Source organism: Corvus kubaryi, unplaced genomic scaffold (genome assembly GCF_017639235.1).
Source record: "Corvus kubaryi isolate FWS band 111438036 unplaced genomic scaffold, C.kubaryi_AGA036_p1.0 37396, whole genome shotgun sequence".
Classification (NCBI taxonomy): Eukaryota; Metazoa; Chordata; class Aves; order Passeriformes; family Corvidae; genus Corvus; species Corvus kubaryi.
In genome coordinates this window covers 21,708,436-21,721,696 of record NW_024581135.1, presented here as the reverse complement: position 1 = coordinate 21,721,696, position 13,261 = coordinate 21,708,436, and the positions used below count along the sequence as shown (strand labels likewise).

At 39.9% G+C, this 13,261-nt stretch overlaps 1 long non-coding RNA gene across 1 annotated transcript; it reads left to right on the top strand.

The window, feature by feature from the left end:
• The first annotated feature begins 41 nt into the window (after positions 1 to 41).
• Positions 42 to 6,730, top strand: LOC121670698. The gene is made up of 2 exons (XR_006018216.1): positions 42 to 1,838; positions 2,301 to 6,730. It is a non-coding gene; the product is annotated as an uncharacterized LOC121670698 (long non-coding RNA).
• Positions 6,731 to 13,261: the final 6,531 nt, after the last annotated feature.

Below are 13,261 nucleotides of genomic sequence, written 5' to 3'. Positions count from 1 at the left end.
TTTCTCTCTCTTTTCTCTCTCTTTTCTCTCTCTTTTCTCTCTCTTTTCTCTCTTTTCTCTCTTTCTCTCTCTCTTTTTCTTTCCTCCCCTTTATGGAATGTAGGATCATGACCTCATGACCTTTCTTTTTCTTTACTTTCTTCCTCTTCAAAATATTTTTCTTTGTGTGATGAGCCCCAGAAAGTGCTTACATATTCAGTGTGGAATTCTTTCTTTTTTCATGTTGCTCCCTCCTTGGTTGTGTTAACCCTCTATAGCAAATTTCCATTTCTAGAAGTTAGAAAAGGAATTTCTGCACACTCTGTACCTTGTCTTCAGCTAAAATAGATATAAGAAGTTTATGTTATCTTTATATTTACATCTTCCTAAACCAAGATACCTTATAAAATACATATTTAGGTGTGGAAGGACTTCTTAATGTTACAAAAGATTTCATTACAGATGCTGTGCACAACTAATGAGTGCAGGTTGTATGCTGATGGCTTCATAACTCTGCAAAGTGCAACCCTCTCCAAAAAAGTTTTTAACTTCCCAGGTGTGGGGTTAGTTATCATCTAATCATGGCTGTCAGTAGAACAGTAAGACACACAACTTGATCCAGTTTCTGTAATTACTGTATTTTAAACCTTGCTCAAAGTCTTTATCCCTCTTCTATTACTATTTGTATAATGATGTGCTAGAAGCACTTTGTCCTATTCATTTTTGGGGGAAGAGGAGGGACAGGAGAGGAGGTACTTAAGTTTTTAGATAAACTACCTGTAACTTAATTTAATCCGGAGTGAATCGTTAATCAGAAGAGTGTTGTAAAATCATTATGCAAGGACAATTACTATTTTTAGTCCATAGGTAAAGAGACAGTAGCTTAAGCTGCATAGACTGACTCGAAATGATAACAAGCATAGAAAGTGCAGAACAGCTTGAAGCAGAGAAAAGGAGTCATGCTTCTAGGAACTTTACTTTGGTTTTAATACCAGTAGCACAAACTGAGTGGGGTAAGGATGGGGCAGGGTTTGTAACCTTGGGTAGCAGGGCCTGGTGCTACTGCACTTTGCAATTAATGAGCCTAAAGGAGAGTACTCTGGCTTAGGGAGGACTGTCAGGGCTGGGATGAGATGAGCTTCAGGAATGAGGGCCCTGCCAGGGAAATACTTTCAGAGGAATAGGGGATTGCAGGTAGCCAGGTTTTCCTCACCTCACTCTTGCCTGTGGCTATCTCAATATATCAAAGTGCAAACATGAGCTATTACAGCTCTGTTTAACACCATCTGTGCCCAGGTGGATGGAATGTGCTGAAAGCCCATCTGATGGCTGTTTAGCTACCTGAAAGACTGAAGTTAAGGTCTATTTTTTCTCTACTGCCTAAAATGTTTCTGCTCTTGTTTTGCTGCAAGCTAGTACTGGCACGGTCGGTGAATAGTATTTCCCTCCTTTTAGCCGAATCACTTGTTCTAGACCATTATGGGAGGCAAAAATACTGCTTTTGAGAAACGACTGGGCTGCTGCATTTTATTAACTGAGTGATTTCAAAAAGCCTACTAATTTGCTTACATTTAAAAAGAAAATGGGAAAATATATCTGTCCTACATCTGGGATTCTAATCAAAAGAAAAAGGAGATGAGCAAGGAGAGAATGAGCCCTCTGCCTTAGCAGCAAACAAATAAACTGCCCTGAATAAATGGAGAAAATGAAACCAAAGGGGAAAATGTCTGCACCAAGAAGGTGCTGCATTTCACTGCTCAGTTATAGCAGCCCTTTCCTCTGCCACAAAGATGCATTCTGTGAAGATGTTTCTTCCAAATGTTTACAGCATTGTTGGGAATGTTTTGATCTCACTTGAGGTAAGTAGTATAAACATCCTGTTATTCATAATGCTGTATTGAGAAAGATACTCTTAAAGGTGATATAATGTATAGTACAGTCATTCTGGCTGCCTGTAAAATGCCAAGAGACTTTATAGTCAGCCTGGCTATGATTTGAAAACAAGCAAAAGGCTAATACTTCAGTTTTCTTGCTTTCTGTCCTTTTTTTTCAGCAGAATTGCTGTAGAGGGCTAATGATTTTTGCTGAAAAAAATACATAATCCTTGTAAATACCGAGGAGATGCTGTGCATTTCACTGGATGACAACATTTTGAGCACTTGCTCATTTTGCTATTTAATGACTCTTAAGCTATTATTAAGTTTACAATTTATGACTTCAATGTATGTGTGAATATGTAAAATATTTCTTTATCCTGTATCCTTTACCTGAGTCCTGATTCTAATGGGACTTTACTCTTTCTCCTTCTCTAAATTATGCAGCACTCTCTTGAATGCTGTGTAGGAAGGTTGCTGGCCATAGAGCCTTGAGTTCTGTTCCCAGTTACCATACAACTGGAATGCTGGTTTTGAGTTGACAGCAGGGTTCTATTTGTCACGTATGGCGCAGCATTGGCTTCTTGGGATGGAAACACATTGTACTGACTTGGATGCTTCCCGTACATTGTAAGTACCAGTTTGTTATATAAATTCTGTACTTTTCCTTGGTACAAAGGTCTAGCAAAGTCCTTTTCTTTCAAGAAAGAAACTCATGATCTTTAACTGCTCTTGTAATTTCACGTCAAGTTTAGGTTTTGTTGTTGTTTTCACATATTGGATAAGGGCACACACCCCACCTTCATGGAACTGCGCTTTATAATGTGTCAGGCACTTGGGCATGTTCCTGAGGGTGCATAAATCCCACAGGTCTTGTCTGTTGAAGAAAATGTCACCACTTTGTCAGAGTTACATTGTTACAAACTTTCACAGGTTGAAAACTTCCAGTTGGAAATGTCTAGTGATTTATTCTAGTCCAGTTTATGTTGCTGGAGAATAGTATTAAGTTGAATTTAAACTATAAGAAAGGGCAGGTATACACTTACTAAAACTATATAAAGCCATTTAAAGTGTTGCAGCACACTATTTCTTAAAATATTTGACTTAAAGAAGCTTTTCTACATTAACAACTTCAAAGAAGCTTGTGCCTATTTTATGAAGAGGTGAGGATTAATTTTATCCTAGTGAAGTAAGATTCCTTCTATAATAAGTCTTTTCCCAGCAGGTATGAGAGCAGGATCTGATTTAGCCACTCCTAATGATCATCAATGCTTCTGTCAGTAAGCATAATTTAGTCAAAGAAAATTTGAGCAGTGCACAGACTTGCTGTACATCATCATGTACAGTCTCCTGTTTTGCTGCAGAGTAAGAGAAATACTCCTGCTTGGTTTAATCTGACATTGAGAGGCTTACAGGTGCTAAAAAATGTCGTGTTAAACAATGCCACCTACATGTCACCCCAGGTTGTGCCCAGTAGAGCTTCATTGCACCTCTGGGTATGATACATTGTACCCTGCAAAGATTAAGAATGGAAATCATCACAGCTTGTACAAGCTGAAACTAAATGAACCACAGAAAAATGTAATATTAATAATTGAATATTATTAAAGTATTCTTTCATAACAAGCAAATTGTAACAGCTCTCTCCCTGAATGGAAACTCTTTTTTATACTGCAATCTGTGTTAAGGGTTTATCCAAAAATAACACAGGAAATACTGTATATAGTTACTGGAGCAAGGCATTTCTGGCAGATTGTCATGGCATGCTCAAAGTCTGTGACCTGGCTTACATTTGTCTTTCATTTAAAGTGTGGAAGAGATTTTGGTAAGTGCTGACAGCAGTTCAAACCCCTACCTACTGAACAGAGGGTTGAAAAGTCACAAGCTATAGTTAAATAAACGGGCTTTATCAATCTGCAAATGAAATGCCTTCTGTTAGTCATGGTTTGCTTATACAAGACAATGGATAATAAATTATTAACTGAATGAGGTAAGTAAATCCATTTTGTACTGTTTCCTGCTGTGTGTAACAAATAATCCCAAACCTGTGAGTTTTGTAATTTCTCAGGAACAAAATGCCATCTAGTGGTAACTGCTGGATATTTTGAGCAAATACTTTTTTTATATTGACATCAAGTTTTCATATTTTTTTTCCTGGTATTCTACATTTTACAGCACATTAAGGTCTTGAGAGAAGAAGATAAAGAGCTGGGGGGAAGGTACAGTCCCCTCAAGCTGGACCAGCGGTGGCAGGGGCGACACGCTTCCCAGCTGCTTGGGAGCTCTCTTTCTGCCTCTGCAGCTGGCCTCAGGCAGGTCAGGCAGGTTTCCCCTGCCAAGCACTGGGTAAAATTTCATACCTAGTTGGTAGGCCACACCTTACTGTTACTTGATACTAAAATACAATCTGGCCATTGTGGTATGAAAAGAGCTGAAAGCCACCTCTGCTTCACTGACTGCTCATCTGTCTCTCCTGGTTGGAGGCTTTTCCCTCTAGGTTGTCATTCTCCAAGGAGCTAAGGGGAAGCCATCTCTTCTGCTCTTCCAGTGAACTACCAGGGAATGCTATAAGCATCTCCATGGCGTAGTTTGCCTACTTGACTCCTCAGAGTAGAATATAAACTAAAAAATATTAACACTAAAATTTGGCTTCTAGAACAGACTCCTGAAAAAGTAACTGCCGTAAACTGGCTTTTAGAGTTGAATAACAGAGTTTATTTGTACAGCAAGAATAAATAATAAAAATAAAACCTTATGGTTCTATTTAAATATATTCATTAATGTAAACAGGGCCTAGGAGCCTGCATGTGATATGAGCACACTGATGGAGATAATCTGGCTTTACACATGGAGCCGACTGCGGAGAGCTCTGCAGCATTTCATCTTTCCATGGGTTTGTGCTTCATTGTGATAGAGGTTGTGGTGTTGTTTATGGGTCTGCTTTTTCCATGCACTGTTTGAATTCCTCCATCTGCTGGTCCATGTTGCCCTATTCCATTGCAAGGTGCTGGCAGCAGCAGTTGCCAGGGCTGTAATCAGACTGCGGGTCTCTGGGATGTGTTCTGCAGGCTGGTGCAGAAATCTAATCTGTCCCACTGACGTCACTGTAGAAGTCTATGAAGATGGCATGGCATCGGTTTGCTGGGCTGGGAAGGAGTTTGTGCCTAGCTAAAGAAATCCTTAACCTTTACTCTTGTTTTATATGCTATTTAAAGTAAATTGCAGCAGACTAAAGAGTCTGATTAACAAGGGCACTACCAGCACAGGTCTTTAAGAGGGTCATCTGAGAGTTTGGGCAGCTCTGCAGTCGCTGCTGTTGCTGTGATGCAGCACTCATGCACTCGTCTGTCTCTCTGGAGTGCTGCGGGTTATTTTCCTAGACACTGGCATTGGCCAACAGCCAGTGCAGCTGCAGAGAAACAGGAGGGAGCAGAAACAGGACTAGAGCAGTGCTGCTTTAGGTGGGAGTAAATTGTCATGGAAGCATGTTTAGGTAGGCAGAACAAGAAGAGTTTGGGGAGCATTAGCAAATGCAGACTGAAAAGCACCAAGAAATCTGTCTTGCTTGTGCTTGCTAAAAATAGATGAGGAAATCCCTGGATCTGGGACAGTTTCTTAAAGCTAGAATAGTGGCTTTCTCTGAGTAACAACTGCAGTCTTGCATTGCAGCTGTTGCAGCTGCATCTGCCCTTCACTCTCAAGTTTACAGAGCAGCAGGATGCTTTAAGGAGGGTATGATTCTCCACAGTCAGAAGAAAGGCATTCTGTTGTGCACACAGTAAAGAAATTTTAAGAGCAAGTGGCCCTGTGATGAAACCTTGAAACAAAGGAGTAAGAATAGGGATAACTGATCAGTAATGATCCACCTGAACTTTGCATCTTTTTTTGAAGCTGTTTAGCTCCATTCAAAAACAAGTGAAATAGAATATAGTGCCTACACAATGTTTTTCATTCCTTCAAAGAACTGGGCAGAATGCAGATAATGTCACTTCCAGTGTTTTTATGGGGATTTTTTGTCTTTATATGGCTAATGGTTATATGCTATAAGGAGGAAATTATTTTAATGCTATATAACATTATAGTCTGGATTATTGCTTTTGATTTAAACACTCAGACAATAAACTAATTGGATTTTTTTTGGCCCCTGTTCTCCTAAAGCAGTTTATGACACATTTGTCATGAAAATGCATCCACGTGGGAGCAGAAAGGAGAGCAGTTTTCCAAAGAAGGACCAAAGAAGCTGTTTTCTGACAACAAGCAGCAAAGTGGCCGTTGAAATGTTGCTGCAATGCCCACAGAAATGGTGAGGGTCTGGGTCCCTCTGCTCCTGCAGTATTGCACAGGGTTTGCCAAAGAGCTTTGCTCGGTTTTGTCTTTTCAAAATGTATTTTCTTGACTTACTGGACTTTAAGAAAAAAAACAAAAAACAAAACCAAACTTCTTTGGAAAGTACTCCCTTATCAGTGACTCGTTGGTGCAGATAAACTCTGAATTCTGAAGTCATTGTGTTGGCATTGAAAGCATTGGTATCACATCTCTGTGTAGAAAACCACTAGAAACTGAGTGTTGGAATAAACCAGGAATTAGTTTCCTACATATCTGCTTGATTGAGGATTGCATGACTTTACAATTGAATACATGAGGTTGAATTCCAGATCTGAGCTTGGTGTGGTGATGTGCAAGTCAGGTTTCAACATCAGTTATCTCTGATTTTGTTTAAAATAAAACTTCCGCTTGCACAGCTGAAAAGCTGCCAAGTCTTAGTCTAATTTAGTTCTGATTTGCTTAGGGGTTTTCCACATGTCTTGGTTAACAATAAGCAAAATGTGCACCACCATGGGATGTAATTATTTTATTATTAAAGAAACGGGAAATAATGCTTTTGTCCTCCCTTCCTTCTTTCCTCCTCCCCCAGGAAAAAAAAACAGTGACATCAGGCACAGAAAAGAGAAATTTCTCTCTGCGTGGGCCACATAGTAAATAATGTATTTTGGCTCAGAAGGAATCAGGTAATTTTCTCCTTTCATAAGGAATCTTACTGTTGTAAACTTACAGTTCACTAAAACCATTGTGGTACTGGCAGATAAATTAACGAATAGTGAAAAATCTCAAATCCTAATTAAATCCCACTATTACTTCCAGGACAGGTTTATCTCCTCTTCAGGAATACTTGTTTTGAACAGCTTGTTTAACAGGAAGAGCTATTGATCCCTTCGATGACACTTTAGAATCATTAAGAGGAAAAACTTTAATCTCCTTCAGCTCTTTGAAGTTGCTTTGGTTAATGTCATCTCCCTGCGATCCTGAAGAGCTAGTGATGTTCTGGAAAGATATTTCCAACATTATTCTCCCTCGCATTTTGTGCCCTGCTGCCATTACCTGCCTGCTCACAGAGTTAGCTGTGCAGTAAAGCAGAGAGGTACCAGTAGTGCATGTGCTTGCCTGCTCAGTTTGGAAGGTTCTATATTCTCCTTCAAAAGTCTTCCTGGTGGAAATATCAGAGATTTTTCGAACTTCAAATTAGTTATCCCGTGCTTCTGCTATCTCAACACTTTGAGGCTTGGACTTAGAAGCATCTTCAAGTCATTAAATTTCATTCTACAAAGGCCCTTGATAACTTGATTGCAAGTAGAATAGAGCAGGAAATTATCAGAATGTTTCTAGACTTAATTTCTTACTTGTTTTTCTAAACTATTACATAAAATTCAACTTCAAATCTGACACAGTTTGCCTTACCAGGGCCCACACATCCTTGTTCATGTAAAGTGCATTACTGAGCCTTAAAATACCCTTAGATGTTTCATGTGATCTAAATCATGGACATTAGCTCCCAGAACCCTAAATATTCTAGAAGGTGCAACTCTGTCTGAGAAGCAGGTTGCATAAGATGGCTAATACCCTCATTAAAAACTATATTTTTGACTGGCTTCAGTAACACATACACTGGCTTCTCTAAGAATGTAGAAATTACTTGGAGGGACTGATATCAGAATATCCAATAACTGCACCAAGAGTATGTCGGTTCTATACAGCACTTCAGAATTGCTGAATTGTTATGAGAAGGTTCAATTTCTTTAAAAATTCCTCACATCCATCCAGGGGATCTAGAAGTGGAGCCAGTAGTTCTAGAAGCCTCAACTACTTGTATGCAGAGCCACTGCCAGTTCTGCGGCACAGCTTACGGCTTCAAGTAGGAGATCATCACTCAGGGTTAAAGACATTTTCAAAGATGGGACTAGAAGTATCTTGCAGATTTTTTTTTTTTTTTGATGGCTAGCTTGTTCTTGGTTTTTAGTGTTTGTGGAGGAAATTATAGTCATAACAGTTTATTCCTGACTGCTTTGCCAGTGGCTTGCCTTCTGTTTTTTAATTTGCAATTACCAAGCTTTTTTCCAAATACATACAAGCACCACTTCAACTAATGCTTAATATGAATTTCTAAGCATGGTATAAAACAAAATATTATGAAAATTAAATAGAAGGTATAAGCTGCATTTTACAGCCAGTATAAACACACTTGGGTGTTTTATAGCCATCAGTATTATCTCCTTTGACACTTGAGGCTTGTCCCTAGCAGACAGAAAGCAGAAACTTCCTGGAATTTCTTTAATTAGCCGTTCATTTCACTTAATAAAACAAGAAATCAAAACCATATTGTGTTTCTTACACAGGACTCTTAGAAAATGTAACTTAAGAGTATGTAGCTCTTATATCTGAGCAAAAGTGCAAGCAATTTTGAAATTTCCTAGTATTTTAATAATTTTGTTACTAGCTGATTTCACATTAGGAGTCTATGCTTAGGGGATATGCCAGTAAGTGTGCACATGAGCAATAAGAAAGCTCATAAAAAGTCTAGTGTTAAAATGCATTCAGAGCAACTGCAAATGAAAAAAAAAAAAAGAAGGCCCTTTTGCAATTATAAATAGTTTTGATATTATTAGCTCTAAACATCACCTGGAACCTGCTGCAAGAGAAAGGCCGTGCATGTCATCATCAAAGTTTAAGATCATATGATTTTGCCAAGATAATATAGGTAGCATCAACTATATCCTATCCATAGTACTTGTTCATGATGTAATTCTCACCACATTTATGCACATCTTGGAAATCCAATTAAGCAGAGTCATGACGCAAAGTTCCTTAAGAGTTCTTTCACGGAGGACTTTGTTCAGGAAACATAGGCAAGAGGGAGCTTTTTTCCTCTGATGCAGTTCCATTCAAAAATGGCACGATGTCTTGTAACATCAGTCTAAACACAGCACATTCTTTAGACTTCAAGCAAACGCCATTAGTTTAGTTTTAAAAATAAGACTGTTCTTGTGTGCTCCTCCCCTTAGATCTTGTGGCATTCACTTCTATTGTAACCCGAAAAAAATCCACCTCTAAAGGCTGTCATTGTCACCTATTTCTGTCAAACATTTTTTCATGACCCAGAGAACCAAAAGCAGGTGTGTTAAGCCCATTTTTCATTTCACTGATGTACACCATCCACTGTGTACCAAACTGCTCTAAGTTGTTATGGGACATAGTGCTAGATCAGGATAGGATGCCAAATGTGAGTTTCTGATGTGGTAGCTGTGATTCTGTGATTTAAAACAGGAGCTGTGGTAGATGTTATGCATATCTCACTTTCTTTAGCAATGATCATAAAATTCAAGGTGCAAGCTCCTTCTAGTAACTGTTACTTTGCTAGTCTGTACCCTGTAGATAAAAGAAAAAAAATTATCTCCAAAATCTACAGACTAGCATAAATCCTAGTAAAACACTGATTATGTCTGATTTGCGAAGGGTGTTCATAGCTGCTGCAGTTGATGCAGGATTCTCTCTCCCTCTATGCCTGTGCAGTGTTTGGTAATATTGGGTTTTTTAAATGACTTTGCCATCAATAATGAACAACAGCAGCATCCAAAAGGCAGGCTCAAATGGCACTTCTCTCATCAAAGGGAGAAAGATTATCCAAAATGCTGGCAATGTGCAATGGTAGTTCTGGGTTTGGTGATAGGCTGGATGTTATGTTGAAATAACTGTCATCTATATAAATACTAATTATAACTAGCAAGCTTGGTAGTCAGCCTTCAAACTTTTTATTGATTACTTTTAAATTAGCTAAAATAATTGAATTTACCTTACTGAACAAGTGGTAGAAATCTGCCTTGCTGTTTTCCAAGGAGTAAATGTTCCATTGCAAAAACTGAACTCCAAATCTGCTCAGTAAGGCAGCCCTTGGCCACTTCCCTGCCTGCCCCACAAACTCCCAGCAATTACATATTATAAGCTAAATTAAATTCTGTACATGACAAGGCTTCTACCAATGCTTTTTTTCTGCTGTCAAGGGGATCTGTAGCAGGGAGGTACTAACTGTGATAAGATGCTACCCCTATTCATCAGGTGACATCTCACCATGTCTTTACTTTTACTGCTTCCCATAAATACAGGACAGCTTTAATTTATGGTGGGTTGGGTTTTCTTTTCCTTCACACAACATTATATTTACTAGCTGGGAACCTGTTTTTACAGTTGTGTATAAATCTTTAAAAATGTCAGTGATTAATTTTAAAATCTCATTTATCACTATATGATTGGTGAATTAGTTAAGGTTTGAAGAATGTCAAGTAATTAGAATCAATTTTGTACCAGACTCTCAGACAAGGTGATGGATCACAGAAAAGCCACTGGAAAATGGGCCACTGGTCCCACGGTGCTCAGCACCCAGAGCAAGACAGCAAAAACAGAGGGGCCAAAATAAAAAAAAAACCCTAAACACTAGAAACCAACCCCAAATCCTAGTGATGAAATTTGACATGAATAATGAAGCTGTAGTAACTGACTGCAGTTTCTAAAGAACTTTGAGGTTTGAGAGATGAGGCAAGAAACCTCTGAAGGACAATGAGAAGGCCAGAAAATAGCATGTCACACACGTATTTCTCCTCTGGAGCCTTTATCCTTGAGGTGCACTTTGTAAATCACCCTCAAATATTCCTACCAGGTGGCAAATATAATAGCACCTTTGCTACACAAAGCAATGCTAACAAGCCAGTTTTGCAAGGGAGGGCTTTTCAAGGGCTAGAGAACCAGGGGAACAAAACACCAAGCTCATCCTTGCTGCCATTTAAACCAAGGTCGTGCACACCGGGATTCTCTTTTGCGCTCTCCCCTGCGAAAGAGCAAACCTGTGAGCTGGGGTGTCTCGGAAGGAGCAGCCCCTCTGGCCGAAGAGGGCCAGGTGGGAGCTGTGTGCCGGCTGCTCCCGAGCATCTGCATTTCCTCCCTTGGTCCCTGTGCACAGCGACAGGGCTGGTGCTTGGGGAGCTCCAGCTCTTTGCTAATGAAATTCCCAGAGTTGTAGTTAAATCATTGTTATCACTTGAGCATGAGATGTGCTGGCTTGATAAGGCATTACGTAATTTTAAGATAATATTGTTGTTAAACAGAAATCTCCATGAGGATTTCAGGTCCATTCAAAAGCAGGATATGGTGGCAGGGGCCTCCGCCTGGTGAATTTCGGGCTAATTTTTTTTCTGCTTTGCACCCTTGATTTCCTCCCTCTGTGATGAGGCTATCAGCCCCTGTAAAAGCCAGAGCTGCCCTGGGTTACATGGCACATACTGTGTACGGGCACACTCCATGCTGGCCCGTCACTTGCCAACACCTGTGAGGGCTCTGGATAGGAGCCTGACGGTGAAGTCCTTCCAAAGCTGCTGCTGTTCCTGAAAGCTGCTGGAGCTGGGGCCAAAACATCCTCCTAAGCCAAGCAAAGAATCTAATCAGAAATAACGATTGAGCTCTGTTTTGAAAACTCTGATGGGCTACTCTTCCAGGCACAGTAAAATACAGCTCCAGTAACTAACTGTGAAATGACCAACACGCTTCCCTAGGTTTTAGCAATAACTGCACTACTAGCAAAGGCATTATTAGACAATTGAAATGACTAATCAAATCACTCAGACTGATCTTAACTGTAGTATTGATACTGCCTATTATGAAAAATAGATTTACACTCTGAACAGGAAAGCATTTTTAATGTAAACATCCAGTTGAATAGTTAGCAAAAAAGCTTTGGGAGTAGTGGAAGAGTAAAAGTTGACCATTTAATTGAAGGAAGCTGGAATGAAAGCTTGAGATTTAATTCCAGGAAATGCAAGGGGAAAAAAATCTGAAGATCCAACTTATTTCCAAAAAGCCAAGGAAAACACTCCGTACACACAAAGGTCAAATCATGTAGGCAGAATTGCAAAGATATTTTGTGTTGCTTTATTCCAAACCCATTTTCATATATTTTTAACCTTCTTCTAGCCCTGTGATTAAAATATTGTTTCTTGGTAATCCATCTGCTCAGTAAACTTTTGCACTTTATACATGCAAAATGAAAAAGTTTTGTGAAATTCGGTCCATCATGCTAGAATTAATTTTGGGAGGAATAAAAAGAAGGAAACAACCACTCTCCATTTATTTTTTTTAACTTTGCACACTAAGTAAAGTATATCAACAAAAAAACCTATGTTTTGAAATATTTGACAAATAACAAATGACATGTTTTTTTCTTAAAGAATATTTAGAAATACTAAAAACTCTCACAATCTTTTCCTTTGGTTCTCTACAACAAAGATTAGGTAGAATTTTGAGCATGAAAACCTGAGTGCAGCTAACTGCCTACACCATCTATTTTTTAAGACAGACCTTTATGCTTTAGTTGCCTTGTAGAAGGAAAGGTGTTTCAGTCATTGCTGACCCTGAGCTGCGTTCACAGAACTGGAACCACTAATTGCAGCCTATGTAGATGCTTTTCTTCCTTCAGGCTCTTCTCTGTCAAAAGCCTTCCCTTGAAGGCAGGCTTCCCACTGCACGCCCGCCACCCCAGTGCCCCAGGAGAAGGTAGAACAGGCTCCATGGCGTCCACCACGACACCTGCAAAGCCTGCTTGCCCTGGCTGAGATCTCCGAAGCCTCTGCTGAAGGCGGTGGATTCGTACAGCTGTAGCGGATTAAATTTGCGGGGATTGTGCTGGGGCTGGATTTGAATTCTCGGCGCGCACAACTCGCACCTGAGAGGGGAAGCGATCCCTGCGGGTGGGGAGCTGCTCTACCGCCAGGAGACACGGGCTGGCCACCCTGCCTCTGCCGGGGGGCTGCCGAGTACTCGCCAACCTCTGTGGTGTCTGCTTTCGGGTTAAAAATGCAAACTGCACAAGAGAGTTACACCAGGAGCGGTGTTGTATTTTCAATCAATTGCTTTTAGCGCTGAAATTTACAGTCCTGGACAGCGAAAAACGATGACAGCTGGGCTGAGTGAAATTTCTCACACGAAATATTTTGAGGGGAAATCTGTGGGTTTGCTCTCTTCATGCTTGCTGGCATTTAAATGGAATTTTCCCCCTCGCTTTGAAAAGAGTCATGTTTTTCACAGGACCG